This window comes from Saccostrea echinata, unplaced genomic scaffold, assembly GCF_033153115.1.
Source record: "Saccostrea echinata isolate AGI-Se365-2 ecotype Australia unplaced genomic scaffold, CSIRO_AGI_Sech_v1 ptg000018l, whole genome shotgun sequence".
Lineage (NCBI taxonomy): Eukaryota > Metazoa > Mollusca > Bivalvia > Ostreida > Ostreidae > Saccostrea > Saccostrea echinata.
The window spans coordinates 3,491,766-3,515,070 of NW_026889767.1; positions in this window are offsets into that span (position 1 = coordinate 3,491,766).

A 23,305-nucleotide genomic window follows, 5' to 3' on the forward strand; every position below is an offset into this window, starting at 1 on the left:
AAAAAACATCAAATGCTGTAAAAGATTATGATTTACAAATATAATTTTTTTTTCAGTGCGTAATTTAGAATCTAGTGAAAAAAGGTTTGTACACAGACGATAATATGTATTTCACCGGGCGGGTCACATACTCAATAACAACTATTTATTAATTACAACTGAACATTGAATATTTTATCTATTATTATAGTACTGGTGTAGCGAGTTTTAATCTTAACTTAATCTGAATGATTGCAATTCTTAACTAATCTTTGATTAATCCGTAATAATTGAAATAAAGTCCGAAAGATTCCGAATAGAAAATCCAGATCGAGGCCAAAGCGTGCGAGAATCGTGTACAAAGCGTGTGAGAAACGTGTACAAAGCGTTTCGTGTAGGCTTTCGTGTAAACCGTGCAGCCTTTCGTGCAAAGCGTTTCGTGTAAACCGTGTAGCGGTTCGTGTAAACCGTGCAGCGTTTCGTGCAAACCGTGTAGCGAGCGTGTACCGTTCGTGCAGCGAGCGTGTGGGGTAGTAGCACGTTTCAGGGTCTGTGCCAACATATGACGTCATAATGGAATATGATAACTAGAGGTGTCATGATGAGGATAGTATCGTAAACTTAACATTTTTTTTTTCAAACTGTAAGTCAAACATTAGGACTCTATTGCAAAATTCATGTGTCTTAATTGTATTCTGAAATCTGTGCGTGATGATAAGTATCCGAATATCTAAAAAAAATATGGTTCATCACTCTTTATTTAAATTTAGCATGTAAAAATTCTAAAGAAAAGTATACGATAGTATGCACTCTGATAGATGTCCGCGGTTCGTGGCAGAATTTATCATGTGTGTATGAAAGAGTCTGGAACTGGTGATTGAGAAGGATTAATTTAAGACATTTTCAGGAAATTCATAAAAGAAGTTTGTTCTTTAATTGAATTTTGCTTGGGAAAGATGTGATGGCTTCTTTTTAATATAAATAATGAATCAAAGTAGAATATACCCGCCTTTGCGTTGGTAAGTTGAAATTATTGTGAAATATCTACATTTGCTATGTTTTCTACTAAGCCAACTGTGAAATAGATTTGAATGCCATTTTCGTGTATACTAACGCGTAGAAATATGCACGGAGAAACTTTCGCTAAATTGACGTCACAATGAGCTACAGAGATTTAATAAAAAAAAGTACCGATATAGGGCAGCGAATTATTCAAACATTGAATATATTTTTGGTGCTTTTGAACTTGTAAAATGTAAATATAAGGAGTGTTTTTAAGTTTAGTGTGAATTATTGGTGTGTAAATCGTACAGACTTGCTCGTAGGTATATTTTTCATGAAGCGCTAGCGCGCTATTTATCGCTATGCCTACTTAATTTGCAGCCCTCCACCAGCAAGTGATAGCGTCTCCATATGAGTGAAAAATTCTCCAGAGGGACGTTAAAAACATACAAAAAACCAAACTCATGAGAAATATTTTTTACATGTAATATGCCACCTTGATTTTTTGCTTGATACATTTTAGACGCTTTCGATATGAAAATTTTCTCGTTTGAAACCATGATGCTTAAATAGATTTTTCGCTTAGAAACATTTCTGTTTTGTTTACTATACTTTCGCATCGCATGTTGTCAATTCGGGAAAGTTCGTAAGATTTTGGCGTTCGATAGCTGAGACTATTAATACGTCATTTGATGTCACTTCTTTCTCGCACTGAAACGGTGGGAAAGCGTTTCAAAACTCTTCTCTTTCTCTCTCTCTTTCCTTAAACTCTTCGTTAAAAATTTGAGTTTTGCCAATGGCCATAACATTCCAGTTTGTCTAGCATCATGTATTGATTTAAGCACTTTTACTACTGATTTTATTTGAGTCTGTAATAGTTGATGGTTCTTCTGCTCCTTGCTTTCACTTTGGTTGAAATAAAAATCATTAAACCAAAGTGAAAGCAAAGGAGCAGGACAACCAATAATTATTACACACTCAAATAACGTCAGTTGTAAGAGTGCTAAAATCAATATGACTATTGTAAACCAAAGCCCTAGACATGTTTTTCATGCATTTGTTTTGTTTAAGTAGGTCTTTGATCTGGACACGAGTTCTCTTTAGAGCTATCCAAGCTTTTATGCGTGCCACCTGCTCCACCTTGACGTCAAAATTCATTAGGTCTTTCCACCTTTCTGTGGAAAGACCTATTGAAATTGTTCTGTTTATTATTAGGTCTTTCCACCTTTCTGTGGAAAGACCTATTGATTTTCTTCTGTTTATTATTAGGTCTTTCCACCTTTCTGTGGAAAGACCTATTGATTTTCTTCTGTTTATTATTCTTCTTCTTCTTCTTCTTATTCTTCTTCTTATTATTTTTCTTCCGCTGATTTTTTGTTTCGACATTTATCGAAAAAACTTTTTGTTCATCGTAAAGGTCATAAAAAGTTATGAACAAATTTGACCCAACGCGTATAACTTATGACCCCTTTCGCAGTTATTGCCCCTTTCACTAGAAACCTTGTTATCGCTACTCCTCCGAAACCGTAAACCGTAGAGTTACGAAACCTTCACCAATGTCTTCGACTAATTGAGAAGACTCTTCAATCTATTCATTACGAAAGGATTCGTTGAGCCCTTTTATGAGTTATTGCCCCTGAAAGTTTTTGAAGTTTACAAATAATGAAAAATTTTCAAAACGATAAGTCGTAGAGACATGAAACCAACTGCATTAGATTCTTTAACCCTAGACCTTGAAGATTATGTCAAGGTCAAAGGTCAAGGTCACTCCAAATATGAGAAATAAAACTCTTTTTAGAGCTTTTTTGTCTTTCAACATATACAGTATATCTTTGCATCTTTTATATGTACTTTTAAAACTATTTCAAAGATTTCAATCTTGTCCCCTAAGCTTAAACCTTTTAAAAGTTATTGCCCCTTGTGCGAAAAACCTTGTTATCGCTACTCCTCCGAAACCGTAAACCGTAGAGTTACGAAACCTTCACCAATGTCTTCGACTAATTGAGAAGACTCTTCAATCTATTCATTACGAAAGGATTCGTTGAGCCCTTTTATGAGTTATTGCCCCTGAAAGTTTTTGAAGTTTACAAATAATGAAAAATTTTCAAAACGATAAGTCGTAGAGACATGAAACCAACTGCATTAGATTCTTTAACCCTAGACCTTGAAGATTATGTCAAGGTCAAAGGTCAAGGTCACTCCAAATATGAGAAATAAAACTCTTTTTAGAGCTTTTTTGTCTTTCAACATATACAGTATATCTTTGCATCTTTTATATGTACTTTTAAAACTATTTCAAAGATTTCAATCTTGTCCCCTAAGCTTAAACCTTTTAAAAGTTATTGCCCCTTGTGCGAAAAACCTTGTTATCGCTACTCCTCCGAAACCGTAAACCGCAGAGACATGAAACCTTCACTAATGTTTTCAGGGTCTTTAGACACAACTTCAGTCTATCAGTGCGAAAGTATCCGGTGACCCCTTATATGAGTTATTGCCCTTTAACGTCTTTGCGCTTACTAGTAAACCTTATAACTTTAAAACTTAAAGTCGTAGAAGCATGGGGTTAATTGCAAAGTGACCCTTGACCTTTGACCTTGAATATTTGTTCAAGGTCAAAGGTCAAGGTCGTTTCAAAAATTTTAAAATTTTCATTTCTTCCATCTCTCAAGCCATTTCTGGTTTCTTTTATATAAAAATAAGAAGTAGAGAGTTAAATGTGAAGAATATATGAAATTTAAAGAAGGTGGAAAGACCTCTAATTGTTCGAGAACAATTAGTCTACTAGTTATTATTATTCTTCTTCCGCTGATTTTTTGTTTCGATGTTTATCGAAAAGATTATTCGTTGACCGTAAAGGTCATAAAAAGTTAGGAACAAATTTGACCCAACGCATATAACCTATGACCTCTTTCACAGTTATTGCCCCTTTCGCTAGAAACCTTGTTATCGCTACTCCTCTGAAACCGTAAACCATAGAGGTACGAAACCTTCACCAATGTCTTCGACTAATTGAGGAGACTCTTCAATCTATTCATTACAAAAGGATTCGTTGAGCCCTTTTATGAGTTGTTGCCCCTGAAAGTTTTTGAAGTTTACAAATAATGAAAAATTTTCAAAACGATAAGTCGTAGAGACATGAAACTAACTGCATTAGATTCCTTAACCCTAGACCTTGAAGTTTATGTCAAGGTCAAAGGTCAAGGTCATTCCAAATAAAAGAAATAAAGCTCTTTTTTTAGCTCTTTTATCTTTCAACATATACAGTATATCTTTGCATCATTAATATGTACTTTTAAAACTATTTCAAAGATTTCAATCTTGTCCCCTTAGCTTAACCCTTTTAAAAGTTATTGCCCCTTGTGCGAAAAACCTTGTTATCGCTACTCCTCTGAAACCGTAAACCGCAGAGACACGAAACCTTCACTAATGTATTCAGTGTCTTTAGACACAACTTCAATCTATTCAGTGCGAAAGTATCCGATGACCCCTTATATGAGTTATCGCCCTTTAACGTCTTTGCGCTTACTAGTAAACCTTATAACTTTAAAACTAAAAGTGGTAGAAGCATGGGGTTAATTGTAATGTGACCCTTGGCCTTTGACCTTGAATATTTGTTCAAGGTCAAAGGTCAAGGTCATTTCAAAATTTTTAAATTTTCATTTTTTCCATCTCTCAAGCCATTTCTGGTTTCTTTTGTATAAAAATAAAGAGTAGAGAGTTAAATATGAAGAATATATGAAATATAAAGGTGGAAAGACCTCTAATTGTTCGAGAACAATTAGTCTACTAGTTATTAGGTCTTTCCACCTTTCTGTGGAAAGACCTATTGATATTCTTCTGTTTATTATTATTATTATTATTAGGGCTTTCCACCTTTCTGTGGAAAGTCCTATTGAAATTGTTCTGTTTATTATTATTATTATTTTTCCGCCACGTGTTTTTGAGTTTCAAGATTTATCGAAAAGATTCATGGTCCATAAGAATGTACTTCGTAAAAGATTTTTGCAGTTGACCCTGCGTATATGAACTTTGAACCCTCGAGGAGTTATAACCCCTTTCGCAATAAAACCTTGTTATCGCTACTCCTCCGAAACCATAAACCCTAGAGTTACGAAACCTTCACCGATGTCTTTGACTACTTGAGAAGACTTTTCGATCTTGCATTGCGAAATGATAGATCCAGCACTTTGATGAGTTATTGCCCCCTGAAAGTTTTTCTTCTTTACGTATGATGAAAAAAATTAAAACGATTCATCGTAGAGACACGAAACTAACTGCATTGGATTTTTCGTCGTTTGACTTCAAAATTTGTTCAAGGTCAAAGGTCAAGGTCACTCTAAATATGAGAAATTTAGCTCTTTTAAAATCTCTTTTGTCTGACAACATATATTACATAACATTAAATACATCATATGTCCTTTTAAAACTATTTTCAGATTTCACTTTTCAACCCCTTAGCCTGACGCATTAAAAATTTCTTGCCCCTTGTGCCAAAAGCCTTGTTATCGCTACTCCTCCACAACCATTGAGCGTAGAGATGCGAAACCTTCAACAGTGTCTTCGACTACTTTAGAAACTTTGACCTTGAAATTTAGGTCAAGGTCAAAGGTCAAGGTCATCCAAAATACGAGAAATACGGAATATATGAAAAGGGGGGGTTAAACCAATATAAATGTATGAAATAAACTATTCCACGCTTTAATTATCTTGTTTTCTTCTTAAAATGCATGTAGAACATTTTATTTATCATAGCTGCATTTAATATAACCCACATGGAAGCTTGTTTCATTCAGGAATCTTCTTACTGAGCCTGCAACAATCTTAGGATCCGCAGTCAGGTCGCTTTGAGTCCAATCCATGTTTTCCTATATGACGACCTACATACCATTAGCCTCGAGTCCGATTTATTTCATCGGCACTTTTCTAAGTAGTCTAACTAAATCAGAACATTTAACACCTCAAATTAAACCTTCGAATGCACAGTGCACAAAAATAGAATTACGATATGCACAGTAAAACACATGTCATGCATGCATTGTACTTCCATGGTAACTATATGTAAACAAATACCATCAACACGGAAGCAAAAAGAAAAAAGGAGAGAGAGAGAGAGAGAGAGAGAGAGAGAGAGAGAGAGAGAGAGAGAGAAGAAGAGAAAGGAAGAGAGAAGGGGAAAGAGAGAAAAATTGGCCCCTAAATCGCAAAAAAAAAAAAAAAAAAAAAAAAAAACATCTTTTTTTGGAGATGCGCAAAGACCTTTTGAACTCTATAGAGAAACGAGCCCGACAATAAATCTATAGCAAAATACGAATTTTTGATTTTTTATTTATTTTGTTGCTTTTTTCTTCTTCTTCTTCTTTCTTTCTTTCTTCTGTTCTTTTGTAAGCCAAATGATATGGAAACATGTTTCTCAAAACTATTCAATTCCGATAACTACGTTGTACAACAATTTTTTATTCTTGAATAGGTAGTTTACTGCATAAATCTTCATCGGAATTGGTGGCGTAGTGGTTAGCGCGCCTGCCTTTCAAGCTAAGGGTTCCGAGTTCGATCCCTGCTGGAAGAACAATATTTTTTTTTTTCCTTCAGTTTTCTTCTTTTTTTACAGCCCAAATTACATGGAAACACTTAAAAAGGTGGAAAGACCTCTAATTGTTCTGTGAACAATTAGTCTACTAGTTATTAGGTCTTTCCACCTTTCTGTGGAAAGACCTCTTGAAATGCTTCTGTTTATTATTATTATTAGGTCTTTCCACCTTTCTGTGGAAAGACCTCTTGAAATGCTTCTGTTTATTATTATTATTAGGTCTTTCCACCTTTCTGTGGAAAGACCTCTTGAAATGCTTATGTTTATTATTAGGTCTTTCCACCTTTCTGTGGAAAGACCTATTGATATTTTTCTGTTTATTATTATTAGGTCTTTCCACCTTTCTGTGGAAAGACCTATTGATTTTCTTCTGTTTCTTATTATTATTATTATTTTTTATTATTTTTCCGCCGTGTGATTTTGAGCTTCAAGATTTATCGAAAAGATTTATAGTCCATGAGAATGTACTCCGTAAAAGATTTTTGCAGTTGACCCTGCGTATATGAACTTTGACCCCTTAAAGAGTTATTACCCCTTTCGCAATGAAAGCTTGTTATCGCTACTCCTTTGAAACTGTAAGCCGTAGAGGTACGGAACCTTCACCAATGTCTTCGACTAATTCAGGGGACTCTTCAATCTTTTCATTGCAAAAGTATTCGTGGACCCCTTTTATGAGTTATTGCCCCTGAAAGTTTTTGATGTTTACAAATAATTAAAAATTTTCAAAACGAGAAGATGTAGAGACATGGGACCAAATGGGACCAACTGCATAAGAGTCGCCCGCGTGGCGCAGTGGTTAGAGCGTCTGCTCTAGAGTCGCGAAGTAAGGAGTTGATCCTTACGTCGCGGGTTCGAATCCCACTGCGGGACGTGGAGACCGGTCCTTCGGATGAGACCGTATAAACCGAGGTCCCGTGTCGCAGTAGGTGCTGGCACGAAAAAGATCCCTCACTGCTCAATGGCCGTAAGTGCCGAGTATAGGACAAAATTTGCAGCTCTCCACCGGCAAGTGGTGGCGTCTCCATATGAGTGAAAAATTCTCGAGAGGGACGTTAAACAACATACAAACAAACAAAAACTGCATAAGATTCATTTACCTTTGACCTTAAAATATATGCAAAGGTCAAAGGTCAAGGTCATTCAAAATGTTAGAAATTAAGCTCTTTTTATATCTCTTTTGTCTTTCAACATATACTAATTATCTTTGCATCATTAATATGTCCTCTTAAAACTATTTGAAAGATTTCATACCTGTCCCCTAAAATTTACCCCTTTAAAAGTTATTGCCCCTTTTACTGAAAACCTTGTTATCGCTACTCCTCCGAAACCATAAACCGAAGATGCACAAAACCTTCACTAATGTCTTCAGGGTCTTTAGGCACAACTTCAATCTATTCACTGCGAAAGTATCCGATGACTTCTTATATGAGTTATCGCCCTTTAACGTCTTTGCGCTTACTATTAAACCTTATAACTTTAAAACTAAAAGTCGTAGAAGCATGGGGTCAAGTGCAATGTGACCTTGACCTTTGACATTCAATATGTGGTAAAGGTCAAAGGTCAAGGTCATTTCAAAATTTTTAAAATTTTCATTTTTTTCTATCTTTCAAGCCATTTCTGGATTCTTTTTGTATAAAAGTTAACTTTAGAGTGTAAAATATGAAAAATATATGAAATTTAAAGAAGGTGGAAAGACCTCTAATTGTTCGAGAACAATTAGTCTACTAGTTATTATTAGGTCTTTCCACCTTTCTGTGGAAAGACCTATTGATTTTCTTCTGTTTATTATTATTATTATTATTATTCTTCCGCTGATTTTTTGTTTCGATGTTTATCGAAAAGATTATTCGTTGACCGTAAAGGTCATAAAAAGTTAGGAACAAATTTGACCCAACGCGTATAACCTATGACCCCTTTCGCAGTTATTGCCCCTTTTGATAGAAACCTTGTTATCGCTACTCCTCCGAAACCATAAACCGTAGAGGTACGGAACCTTCACAAATGACTTCGACTAATTGAGGGGACTCTTCAATCTTTTCATTGCGAAAGTATTCGTCAACCCCTTTTATGAGTTATTGCCCCTGAAAGTTTTTGATGTTTACAAATAATAAAAAATTTTCAAAACAATAAGTTATAGAGACATGGGACCAACTGAATAAGATTCAATGACCTTTGACCATATAATATATGCAAAGGTCAAAGGTCAAGGTCATTCAAAATATAAGAAATTAAGCTCTTTTTATATCTCTTTTGTCTTTCAACATATACTAAATATCTTTGCATCATTAATATGTCCTCTTAAAACTATTTCAAAGATTTCGTACTTGTCCCCTAAGATTTACCCCTTTAAAAGTTATTGCCCCTTTTACTGAAAACCTTGTTATCGCTACTCCTCCGAAACTGTAAACCGTAGAGACACAAAACCTTCACTAATGTCTTCAGGGATTTTAGACACAACTTCAATCTATTCAGTGCGAAAGTATCCATTGACCCCTTATATGAGTTATTGCCCTTTAATGTATTTGCGCTTACTATTAAATCTTATAACTTCAAAACTAAAAGGCATAGAAGCATGGGGTCAAGTGCAATGTGACCCTTGACCTTTGACCTTGAAAATTTGTTCAAGGTCAAAGGTCAAGGTCATTTCAAATTTGTTAAATTTTTCATTTTTTCTATCTTTCAAGCCATTTATGGATTCTTTTGGTATAAAAATTAACTTTATAGAGTAAAATGTGAAAAATATATGAAATTTAAAGAAGGTGGAAAGACTTCTAATTGTTCGAGAACAATTAGTTTACTAGTTAGGTCTTTCCACCTTTCTGTGGAAAGACCTATTGATTTTCTTCTGTTTATTATTATTATCATTCTTCTTCTTATTATTATTATTTTTCTTCCGCTGATTTTTTGTTTCGACATTTATCGAAAAGATTTTTTGTTCATCATAAAGGTCATAAAAAGTTATGAACAAATTTGACCCAACGCGTATAACCTATGACCCCTTTCGCAGTTATTGCCCCTTTCACTAGAAACCTTGTTATCGCTACTCCTCTGAAACCGTAAACCATAGAGTTACGAAACCTTCACCAATGTCTTCGACTAATTGAGGGGACTCTTCAATTTATTCATTACAAAAGGATTTGTTGAGCCCTTTTATGAGTTATTGCCCCTGAAAGTTTTTGAAGATTACAAATAATGAAAAATTTTCAAAACCATAAGTCGTAGAGAGATAAAACCAACTGCATTAGATTCTTTAATCCTAGACCTTGAAGTTTATGTCAAGGTCAAAGGTCAAGGTCATTCCAAATATGAGAAATAAAGCTCTTTTTATAGCTCTTTTGTCTTTCAACATATACAGTATATCTTTGCATCTTTAATATGTACTTTTAAAACTATTTCAAAGATTTCAATCTTGTCCCCTAAGCTTAACCCTTTTAAAAGTTATTTCCCCCTGTGCAAAAAACCTTGTTATCGCTTTTCCTCTGAAACCATAAACCGCAGAGACACGAAACCTTCACTTATGTATTCAGGGTCTTTAGACACAACTTCAATCTATTCAGTGCGAAAGTATCCGTTGACCCTTTATATGAGTTATCGCCCTTTAACGTCTTTGCGCTTACAAATAAATCTTATAACTTTAAAACTAAAAGTCGTAGAAGCATGGGGTTAATTGCAATGTGACCCTTGACCTTTGACCTTGAATATTTGTTCAAGGTCAAATGTCAAGGTCATTTCAAAATTTTTAAAATTTTCATTTTTTCCATCTCTCAAGCCACTTCTGGTTCCTTTTGTAAAAAAAAATAAACAGTAGAGAGTTAAATGTGAAGAATATATGAAATTTAAAGAAGGTGGAAAGACCTCTAATTGTTCGAGAACAATTAGTCTACTAGTTAGGTCTTTCCACCTTTCTGTGGAAAGACCTATTGATTTTCTTCTGTTTATTATTATTATTCTTCTTCTTCTTATTCTTCTTATTATTATTTTTCTTCCGCTGATTTTTTGTTTCGACATTTATCGAAAAGACTTTTTGTTCATCGTAAAGGTCATAAAAAGTTATGAACAAATTTGACCCAACGCGTATAACCTATGACCCCTTTCGCAGTTATTGCCCCTTTCACTAGAAACCTTGTTATCGCTACTCCTCCGAAACCGTAAACCGTAGAGTTACGAAACCTTCACCAATGTCTTCGACTAATTGAGAAGACTTTTCAATCTATTCATTACGAAAGGATTTGTTGAGCCCTTTGATGAGTTATTGCCCCTGAAAGTTTTTGAAGTTTACAAATAATGAAAAATTTTCAAAACGATAAGTTGTAGAGACATGAAACCAACTGCATTGGATTCTTTAACCCTAGACCTTGAAGATTATGTCAAGGTCAAAGGTCAAGGTCACTCCAAATTTGAGAAATAAAGCTCTTTTTAGAGCTTTTTTGTCTTTCAACATATACAGTATATCTTTGCATCTTTTATATGTACTTTTAAAACTATTTCAAAGATTTCAATCTTGTCCCCTAAGCATAAACCTTTTAAAAGTTATTGCCCCTTGTGCGAAAAACCTTGTTATCGCTACTCCTCCGAAACCGTAAACCGTAGAGTTACGAAACCTTCACCAATGTCTTCGACTAATTGAGAAGACTCTTCAATCTATTCATTACAAAAGGATTTGTTAAGCCCTTTGATGAGTTATTGCCCCTGAAAGTTTTTGCAGTTTACAAATAATGAAAAATTTTCAAAATGATAAGTCGTAGAGACATGAAACCAACTGCATTAGATTCTTTAACCCTAGACCTTGAAGATTATGTCAAGGTCAAAGGTCAAGGTCACTCCAAATATGAGAAATAAAGCTCTTTTTAGAGCTTTTTTGTCTTTCAACATATGCAGTTTATCTTTGCATCTTTTATATGTACTTTTAAAACTATTTCAAAGATTTCAATCTTGTCTCCTAAGCATAAACCTTTTAAAAGTTATTGCCCCTTGTGCGTAAAACCTTGTTATCGCCACTCCTCCGAAACCGTAAACCGCAGAGACTCGAAACCTTCACTAATGTATTCAGGGTCTTTAGGCACAACTTTAATCTATCAGTGTGAAAGTATCCGGTGACCCCTTATATGAGTTATCGCCCTTTAACGTCTTTGCGCTTACTAGTAAACCTTATAACTTTAAAAGTTAAAGTCGTAGAAGCATGGGGTTAAGTGCAATGTGACGCTTGACCTTTGACCTTGAATATTTGTTCAAGGTCAAAGGTCAAGGTCATTTCAAAAATTTTAAATTTTTCATTTTTTCCCTCTCTCAAACCATTTCTGGTTTCTTTTGTATAAAAATAAGCAGTAGAGAGTTAAATGTGAAGAATATATGAAATTTAAAGAAGGTGGAAAGACCTCTAATTGTTCGAGAACAATTAGTCTACTAGTTATTATTATTATTTTTCCACCCCCTGATGTGATTCTATGTTTCAAGATATATCGAAAAGATTTATAGTCTATAAGAATGTACTCTTTAAAAGATTTTTACAGTTGACCCTGCGTATATGAACTTTGACCCCTCTAAGAGTTATTACCCCTTTTGCAATAAAAGCTTGTTATCGCTACTACTTCGAGACCGTAAACCGTAGAGGTACGAAACCTTCACCAATGTCTTCGACTAATTGAGGAGACTCTTCAATCTTTTCATTGCGAAAGTACTCGTGGAGCCCTTTTATGAGTTATTGCCCCTGAAAGTTTTTGAAGTTTACAAAAAATAATTTTTTTTCAAAACGATAAGTCGTAGAGACATGAAACCAACTGGATAAGATTCTTTGACCTCAGACTTTGAAATTTATGTCAAGGTCAAAGGTCAAGGTCATTCAAAAAATGAGAAATTAAGCTCTTTTTATATCTCTTTTGTCTTTCAATGTATACTAAGTATCTTTGTACCATTAATATGTCCTCTTAAAACTATTTCAAATATTTCATGCTTGTCCCCTAAGATTTACCCCTTTAAGAGTTATTGCCCCTTTTACTGAAAACCTTGTTATCGCTACTCCTCCGAAACCGTAAACCGTAGAGACACAAAACCTTCACCAATGTCTTCAGGGTCTCTAGACACAACTTCAATCTATTCAGTGCAAAAGTATCCAATGACCCCTTATATGAGTTATCGCCCTTTAACGTCTTTGCGCTTACTATTAAACCTCATAACTTTAAAAGTAAAAGACATAGAAGCATGGGGTCAAGTGCAATGTGACCCTTGACCTTTGACCTTGAATATTTGTTCAAGGTCAAAGGTCAAGGTCATTTCAAAATTTTAAAATTTTCATCTTTTCTATCTTTCAAGCCATTTATGGATTCTTTTTCTATAAAAATTAATTTCAGAGAGTAAAATATGAAAAATATATGAAATTTAAAGAAGGTGGAAAGACCTCTAATTGTTCGAGAACAATTAGTCTACTAGTTATTATTATTATTTTTCCGCCGAATGATTTTTTGTTTCATAAGTTATCGAAAAGATTTATAGTCCATAAGAATGTATTTCGTAAAAGATTTTTGCAGTTGACCCTGCGTATATGAACTTTGACCCCTCAAGGAGTTATAACCCCTTTCGCAATAAAAGCTTGTTATCGCTATTCCTTCGAAACCTTAAACCTTAGAGATACGAAACCTTCACTAATGTCTTCGACTAATTTATTAGACTCTTCAATCTTTTCAGTGCGAAAGGTTGCATGAACCCCTTTAATTAGTTATTGCCCCTGAAAGTTTTTGATGGTTACGAATATTTTTTTCTTTTTTAAACGATTAATCGTAGAGACATGGGACCAATGGCATTGGATATCTCAACCTTTGACCTTGAAATTTATATAGAGGTCAAAGGTCAAGGTCATTCAAACTATGAGAAAATTAGCTTTTTTAATATCTCTTTTGTCTTTCAACATATACTGAATATCTTTGCATCTTTAATATGTCCTTCTAAAACTATTTCAAAGATTTCATTCTTGTCCCCCGAGCTTGACCCCTTCAAAAGTTGTCACCCCTTTTGCAACAAAACTTTGTTATCGCTACTCCTCCGAAACCGTAAACCGTAGAGATTCCAAACCTTCATCAGTGTCTTCGACTCATTTAGTACTCTCTTCATTCTATCATTGCGAAAGCATTCTTTGGTCCCTTGTATGAGTTACTGCCCCTGAAAGTTTATGCTACTTACATTTAATGAACTTTTTTTTAAAACGGTGTATCCTAGAGACATGGGACCAACTGCATCGCAATATTTGACCTTTGACCTTGAAATATAGGTCAAGGTCAAAGGTCAAGGTCATTTAAAAACATAAGAAATTCCTTATATATGTGTAAAATATAGCAATTCACCAAATGACCTTGAACTTTGACCTTGACCTTTGACCTTGACTTTGGGACAAATGGAAAAGTAAGGACATGCATTCAGCTCCAGTATCAGGTAAAAACTTAGAAAGTAAAGATTTCTTCTTTTTTTTTTGTAATGACCTTGACCTTTGACCTTGATCTTTGACCTTGACCTTTGACCTTGACCCAAAGGTCACAATAAGGCTTAAGGATGTGGAAGTAGTTACAATTCTTAGTTTAAAAGAGGCATAAAATAAATAATTCACCCCCCTTCTTTAAAAAAAAAAAAAAATCACATCAACAACAACGTAGAATATTACTCTAGAATTCAAACCAGACCTCGGATCGACACCAAATTCGGTTTAAAATGTAGAATAGACCTCAGAGAAACTTTCTGGAGAGTTTTACGGTGAGTCTTATAAGTTTATAGAAGTCATGAAGTTTCACGGCAAAAACTACAAGTTCTGTTGTGTTTGAAATTTAAGTGCAGGTGAACGAAGAAATAATCTAAACCTTTTATCGGCTATTTCCTCAGATGTCGTTAGTAGCATTCAATTCTCCTGATATGATACGACATTTTAATATCAAGCATTTTCTCTTTCTTTTACATTTGGAATTTATTTGATTTTTATTTAGAATTAATCAGTTTCCAGAAATAGCGATTTTCGGTATATAAAAAAACAATTCTCGCTTTCATTGTCGTGTTTCTCTTCTAAAAATGCATGCTGGGAGTTTAATTTGTGCTACACATATTTAATTTAACCCAAAGAAATGCTTATTTAAATGTTTCATATTTATTTCAGGATATTCAGTCAGAAATGTTAAAATCCGAACCCGATCTTTTAAGCTTACAACAAAGCTATTTACAAAAAATCCAGCATGCTCACAATATCGATGAATCGGGCTACAGTCCATTAATACATTTTCATTAGGGAACAGTGTTAACATTTTCTCACGCAGCCCGTCCCTTGTTATTTTATATACTGCTTGCAAGTTCAGGAACTATTTCCTTTCACGGAACTTCTTTCTTCCCCTACCGATTCTAAAAATGCGCTTGCATTTCTTCTATAGTCTTAAACAATTAACTTATATATGTCAGCGGAATGCGTGGCCGAATGGTTAGCGCACCTGCCTTTCAATCCAAGGGTTTTGAGTTCGAGCCCAGCTGGAGGAGCTTTTTTTTTTTTTTCCCTCCATTTTTCTTCTTTTTTTTCCAGCTCAGATGACACGGAAACACTTAAAAAGGTGGAAAGGCCTCTAATTGTTCTCTGAACAATTAGTTTACTAGTTCTTCCATTGTTTGTTTGTTAAACGTCCCTTCAAGAATTTTTCACTCATATTCAGACGCCACCAATTGCCGGTGGAGGGCTGCAAATTTAGAACATACTCAGCACTTAAGGGCCTTAGAGCAGTGAGGGAACTTGCTAGTGCCAGCATCTACTGCGACACGGGACCTCGATTATACGGTCACATCCGAGAGGCCTATCTCCAAGTCCTGCAGTGGAATTCGAATCCGCGAATCCGCGACGTAAGGATTAACTCCATACTCCGCAAATCTAGATCAACGCTCTATGTGCCACGAAGGCGAACATTCTGCCGTAGTAATCACATTTTTATTCAGGGTTAAAAAAAAATTAATCTCCATATTTCTGATCGAAATTCTATCAAACTTGCACAAAATGAATTGAAAATTAAATTGAAAAATTAAATAAATAATTTGAGTAATTTCAAACTTACTTTGGGTTCATTGGGAGTTTTAATATAGGTGTTACTTTTTCAATGTTTGATTTCGTGACTGCGCTTGATATCGCTACAATCGACATTTTAGCTTAAATTAAAAAAAAAATCTTCTTGCTTTTTTCTTGCTTCTTGCTTTTTATCTTGTTTGTGTTTTTTAAAGCTATAATCAATTTTCATCGAAATATGTTTATTATGAAGGAGAATGTTCACGACGTTTTAACAATTTCCGAACAGCCCTGATATACTAGGAAATCCTCAAAAGTGCGGATGTTCCTTTCTTTCCACATTTACTCTAAAACAGTACGACAGGGTGTAACAATTCACTTCCAAAATTAACAACCACAACAAAAGAAAACATATAAGAATATTTATTTTTCTCTATAATATAAAAACCATGTAATGATTTAGCGACCCTTGTTACTTTGTAAACTAAAAGACTGCTGTACATATGTTTTTGCACAAAGTGTTCTGAACTGTTTTAAAACATCAAGTCACTTATTTTTCATGTAATATTTCTTTAGTTTTTGAGAGTTTAACGTAAGAAGATTAGCAGAAGTAGGAAAATTTCACAGATTGATTTGTGCAGTCTTGATTCGTAAAAAAGTGTTGAAATAATAAAATGAGAAAGCATGAAAATAACACAACACAGTGCTTCAAATTTATGTTATTATGACAGTTCTTGATATTAGATTAAATGTTATCTAGATCTACATAAACAAAGTGGATCTAGATGAAATGCATGAGAAGATTTGAATCGAGATATTGAAGAAAAAATAAATTAAAATCAATTTTAGAAAGATAACGAATAGCAATCATGCTCAAAGTTAAAACAAACAATACAAATTGTGAGCAGAGCAAACACGGACATCTGAAACAGAGGTTGGATCAGGTGACATGGAGGAGTGAGCTTCCATATTACTGTATCCATGTGAAATCCTATGTCAGGAAAGAGATTTTTACATTGTTCAGAAACTAGCGGTGATTTGCTTACCTAACATGGAAATAGGATAAATTATTGCATGGACAATCATGGAAATAAATGTAGACACTCCTCTAGTCTTACACTTTGTGCTGGAACTATATTCTTAATTATTTAAACATGTGAGTTAAATAGTCTTCTAGGTATGCGGAGCTAATTCGTACTTTTATCTTGAAGTCTATTACTATCACAACTTTCAGTTTCTTAATTTTACATTTTTCTTAATAGCATTCTTATAAGTATTCAAGTTACTGTACTTTTCTGGAATTCAAAGTAAATAAGACATCAACGTAATATTTATTCGATAGTTAGGAAAATAACTATTATCATCATAAACACTTAAAAATCCAATGCTACATCTTAGAAAAATAATGTTAGCATTTTTGAAACGCCTTTATAAGTATTCAAAAAGGAAGTTGTTTTGTCGCAAAAATCATCCTGTAAAAAGAGTTCTTCACATATGAAAAAAAAACAACACTTGAAATAACAAATATGCACTTGATTGCTTCTATGTTCGTTTCGAGCTTTCACATCGCCATTTTTCTCCTAAAACGCATTAAGCAGAAGGAAGTCATAATTGTGTATCTCTCCTCTTGTGGAGAATGTGGGTATAATCTATAATGTTCATTTAATATAACAAAAAAAATATATTTTTTATGGTTGTTACATTTAAAATAAAGTTTGAGATACTCAGTCTACTTATTCTACTCATAATGACAGCTTTTTTATAACGCATATTTGCTGACGACATGCGATATGATTATTGAAAAAAGGTAGATATTGGATTGTTCTTACCAATGTTTCTTTTCTATGTTGGACTAAAACTTAGGATGAATTAGGTTATTATTGTTATTGGTTTACACTGAGTCGGCGATATTTTAGCCATATTTCGGCGGTATGATGTATTAGGGTTTATCAGATAAAATTTATTTGAATAGGTTAGCTGTAAAGTGAAGGTACAGCATCAGCATATGTCTAAGTCTGTTTCATAATCCTGGAACCTGGTCCTTACTATATCATGGGGAATCATTGTTTAAAATGTTGAAAAAGTCGTACGTTTTTAATCCTATTTATTTTGACAAAATGTTGTGCCTTCCAATTTTCTAAAAGATCCTTGGGATGTGTATGTATCCACATCTGATTTACACCGCTTCTTGATGTTGTTGCTGTACAGAAATTCCGAAGTTTCTCCTTCACCGCTGTTATAATTTCAGTGAGAAAGAGGCTTGGTAGCACATTGACTAGGGCCTGCTTTATATCTTTCTAAGGATTTTTATGTTGTTTAGAAACCAAGTATAGGTATGGGTATAGATATGGTAGTTCAAATTCAATTTGATTGTTTAGAATATCAAAAACTCACGACCTCCCGATCACGAAGCGAGCGCCCTACCGACTGAGCTGCCGTGAACCGTGGAGTGTTTACAAATAAAAATGTGATTTATTACAATCATTTCATAATTTGAAAGCAGTCACGGTAGCATAGTGGTACATGTAGGGAGTTTGCTTTGTGATGGGGAGATCCGGGTTCCATTCTCGTTCACCGCGCAACCTCAAACGATTCGTAAAAGGAATTTGTCCGCCATATTCTTTTATTCAGTGGTTAAATCTGAGGACCGCTATAAAAGCCGTTTACTTAGTCCCTGTTCAGTGTAATCAGTTGTCACCTGAGTAGACGGACGTATGCTATAGCTATTGTAAAACACTCGGTAGCGACAAAAATAACTGTTTACTTCTACGACAGGAAAGAAAGATACCAAAGAAACTTACAACAGTTGCACAGATCAGTGGAGTATACAAACAAACACAAATACATGTCAACTGCTATAAAATGTGAACAAAGGGAATGTAAAGAAGACCAGCACGAACAGGTGTTGTCCATTCCATGCCGGTATCTGTGACAATAAAGCAGGCAGGTGTACCAATTGCGAAGGTATACCCTAGTGCTGATGTCTAAGATAGTGAATCTAATATGGCGTATGTCTATTTACGAGTCGTGTTCAGTAAACATATATAGTATCTGTTCCTTCGCCAAGTGCTCAGCTTAAGAAGTGAAAGCCAAGGGTCTTGAATGAGAAAAACCAAGGTCTCATTTCACGGTAGGCGCTGGCACGATAAAGAACCCTCTTTGTTCAATGGCCCTGAGTGTCAAGTATAGGTCTAAATTTAAGCCCGTCACCGGTATCGGTGACATCTCTAATGAATGGAATATTCTCGAATGGGACCATAAAAACATCAATCAATCAATCAAAATCTGAAAACATGAAAATTAACATTCGTTTTTATCTTCGGGAAATTGATGGCATTTTTTTTTAATTTTGGGCAGTAAGCGAATCAATTTAGTAAAGACGTTGTCACCGCCGCATTTCTACTCGAATCTGCCAAGCATTTGAATCTATTAAGAATAATTAGCTTCAGATTAACCCTTTACAATATTGTGAAGAAAAAAAGGTAGAAACAGAAAGATTGTAAGACTATGGTCTGCACTTAACTTCAACTTGTTTAAAGGAGGTAATTCATCCCCAGGGAAAATTAATGATTTTGTGCACTTCCATGTATAACAAAGACAATTCTTATATCAATTTATTTATCAATTATTTCTTATTCTATATAAGTTAATTTCAAGATTTTGCAAATCGTAAAGCAGTCAAACTGTAACCCGGTCACAGATGAAATGTTGCATGGATGAACACATCAATTATTGTGATGAACAGGGTTGTAAAATGGATGGATATCGTCCTCCATAGTGTACAGAAAATTTTTCATGTATGTAAAAATATGTATTTAAATATGTATCAAAGTTGTGAGTATTTGTTGCAATATCATTTTTTTTTTCCTTTAAACATGCTATCTATCATTCTTAAACGCATTTACTAACTAAAGCAAGAAAACATGTAACTCTTCATACGATTATAGAAAAGAACGTCAATTGTTTTAGAAAAAGCACTTGAAGCAATTTCTTAGCATACAGGAAAGATTTTTTAACGGAAGGAATTGCACCCTCCCTGTGGATATTGTGTGAAAAGCACAATATGTAAACATATTGTATTACCAGAAAAAATACGTTGAGAAGCTCCTCTCAGTCAATACACATACAAGAGATAATTGTGTACCTTTCTTATCCATGCATTGTCAGAACACCATGAATGTGTTAATTTTTTTGTGCACTCAGATTTGGCATAGTATTTTGGCAAATTCCTTTGGTAAGTAATATAAGTATGATTTATGCGGTTTAATGTTATTCACCATATGAAATACCTGCTTTCGACGTCAAATAACCACGATCGCCTTTTAGACGAAACCAAGGATTTTGTAGATCGATACTAGTACGTAGTTGCAAAAAATAATCACTGAAATTCTCGTCACTAAATGGCTATAATATATAAACTAAATATTATGTTATTTTGATTTCATTAATAAATTTATGAATAGTTCGTTCATTGATATCAGCCAACAGTCTTTTTTTAAAGTTGAAACTGCAAAGCTAAAGAAAAAAATCTGATAGATGTTAGTTGTATAGCTTGCAGTACTAGAGTTTAAAGGGCCAGAAATGCAACACACACAGGCAACACACTATGCTGATAATTCTTTCTCCAGATAAACTTCTTTGAGATAAACCATAACTTACAAAATCCTCTTTAGATTTCTTTAGAAGAAAAGTACATTTCATGTTCAAGGGTATATTTGTTTAAGTTTGGCGAATTATCAGCTATAAATCTAAATTTTACGCGATATTTCTTTTTTTTCTTCGATCAATTGTTTCAGATCTTTTTTTTCTTAAAAAGACCAGCTTGTAAGACCTGGATATACCAGAGCATATAGTAGTTCTGTTGGCTATGGAGGATACCCAAACAAAACAATAGATGGCGTCCTTATACAGAGTAACTATACATACTGCATGCATACAGCTCCCGGACACAAAGAGGCTTGGCTTAGGATTAACCTAAGAAAAATCTACAATGTCAATTCCGTCAAATTTTGGTACAGGAATGACTTGAAAGGTAAACTTTTTAAGCATATTGTACCTCTCATACTATTTGTAAGAATGTTATATTTATATATGTTATATACATATTTGTTACAATTCATCGTGGAAATATCACTTACGATACGCGTATGTTCACAGAGAATATATCCCTTTTGATATGTTCACAGTGAATATATCACTTTTGATATTTTCACAATACACTTTTGATATTTAAATTGTTATTTAAGAATGGAAACTTTGCTTTAACTTATGTTTATATCGTCCAACGATATTTTTTCAAAAAGAAGAAAACAAAAGAAAAAAAAAAGAAAAAAAAAGGAAAAAAAAAAACAAGCAAAAAAAAGCAAAAAATCTGTAAGGGGGGGGGGGGGGGGCTCGTGGATAAGGCTTTTCAGCGTTAGGCTTTCAAGTGTCCCTTTCTACTTCCTTAATGTTTTTTCCAGGAGTTTTTTTTTCCTTTGCTTTTCAAGTATGATAATTGCCCAATTCAATCTGATGAAAATCAAAACCTTTGAAAAGCTCACTGTCATAGCACAGTGTAGCGATCTATGTGAGCAGATCAAAGGATCTGATTTCAATCAGATTGTGCCCAACTGAAAAATAAAAATAAAAAAAAGAGTCCATGTTCTTTACAAAACTGTATCAGAGATTTTAAAGGCTTTTACTTTGATCAATAATTGTGAAAATAGAATTTTAAAGTCTATGTATTGCATATTGCTACCAGTACTTTACTTTCTTACTATAACCAGGAATAAATACAAAAAGAATACAAGGGTTTACTATCCGCCTATCAAACACAACCCAAAGTGAGCAGCAAAACATTTGTTATCAGGATGACCACAACAAAACTTTGCCTCCAGTTATTGAAAAAGAGTGTAATGGAGCTGCCAAGTACATTTGGATTTATACTAATAAAGTATTAGAAGACGGAGCAATATTAGAAATATGCGAAGTACAGGTGTATGGTAAGCAATATTTTGTCAGAATTGCTTTATTTAACAATATTTAATTAACCTTTTCAAATAATATTGTTACAGATTTCGTAAGCCCCTAAGCTTCCTGACTAAGATTTTAATTATGCTTTCTGGTGATATCTAAAAGCAGTCGTTTCTTGTTATGCTGCTTCAGATGCTTGGTAGACGGCTTTTATAATTATTTATTGCCGTCATGATTGTATAATTGATGCATTTTTTCTTATTCATCAATGCTAACATAAGGTTGGCTATATATGCAAAATCAACACATAAAAGTATGAAGTATTAAAAATTCATTTAAACAAACACATACGCATTGTTAATCCAGTAGCTGACATATCAAATATTATACATGGCTTCGAGGGTGATATTATACAATTATTGGCTTTTGATGAGGTCTACTTATAACATTAAGGACCTGGTCAGGTATTAGTTGACCGAGGCCGAGGTTAACCAATACCTGATCAGGTCTGTATAGTCACGAATATACCGAATTTAAAAGTCAATAACCGTTTTATTAAATAATCAGGAATTTTACAAAAAAAAAAAAAAAAAAAAAAAAAAAAAAAAAAAAAAAAAAAAAGAATAATAATAATACTTTAGTTCTTGTCTCCAACAAATACAAACACCAATTATATAACGTGTAGTGTTACCACACATTATAATCATATTTCAATGGTTTAACAACTGTTTAAAAGTCAAGAACAATATTTTAAAGCAATAAGTACCCAACCATTTGCTAATAAAGGTCTCTGCCATGTTTGAATTCTTCACTTTCTTCAATAAATTAGATGCTTGAAAACGCGCAATTTGATTGGTCGAAAAATGTTAGCAAATAAATGGTTGGTCAAGAAGGAAAAACGAATAAACTTCCCATTTAGAGTTGAACTCACTCATAGGAACACCCCAGGAAAGAGAATTTAGACCAATCAGAGAGCATCTCAATATCTGATCATTTAAAAAAACCAGAATAGTTGCCCAAAGGTGACAGGAAAACCATGGAGTGTTAAGTTATCTGATGCCGAAGGCAGAGGGTTACATAACACTTCAAGGCTCAGCTGTCACGGAGGGGATAAAAATTCTGGTAAAGGCACGCAAGAAGCCATGTGGTATATGTTATACAATATTTCTAAAATAAAATAAAATCGTCTAAATCGTTAAAGTTTGGACAAATAATCCAAAGATATTTCATGTGGTTTTCAACTATGCCCCGTTGCTTGCGTTTTCCTTCAAAAATGCCTTCAAATTGTACGTATTTTAAATGTAACGTCAGGCGGATTGATACGTTTTTGACGTAAGTCATTGTGACGTAGGCAACCTAGGTTATGGGATATTTTCTTAATTTTTTTTATCCAATCAAATAACGCTTTACAACCCAAATTAAATTATTAAAAAATATTACAAAGTGTTCTATCAATCAGAATGTCATCATTGCATTGTCTATTTAACAAAACATTTGTCATCTTTCCTTTTTGGTCAATATGGATGGAGCAACAACAAGACAGGGCGGTATTATAATTCTTATTGTAAACACGAGGTTATATAATATGAGAAAAAACAATACTAGTATTTAAAAATATTATTCAAAGATCTTCCATATACATTTGAATATTTATTCCCATAATTCATTCTACAAGTCTAGATGCAATTACTTTTATTTTATTTTTAATCTTTATCATGGGTATATAATTCTCTACCATTTCTTCCTTCATCGATGTATCATGAATAACT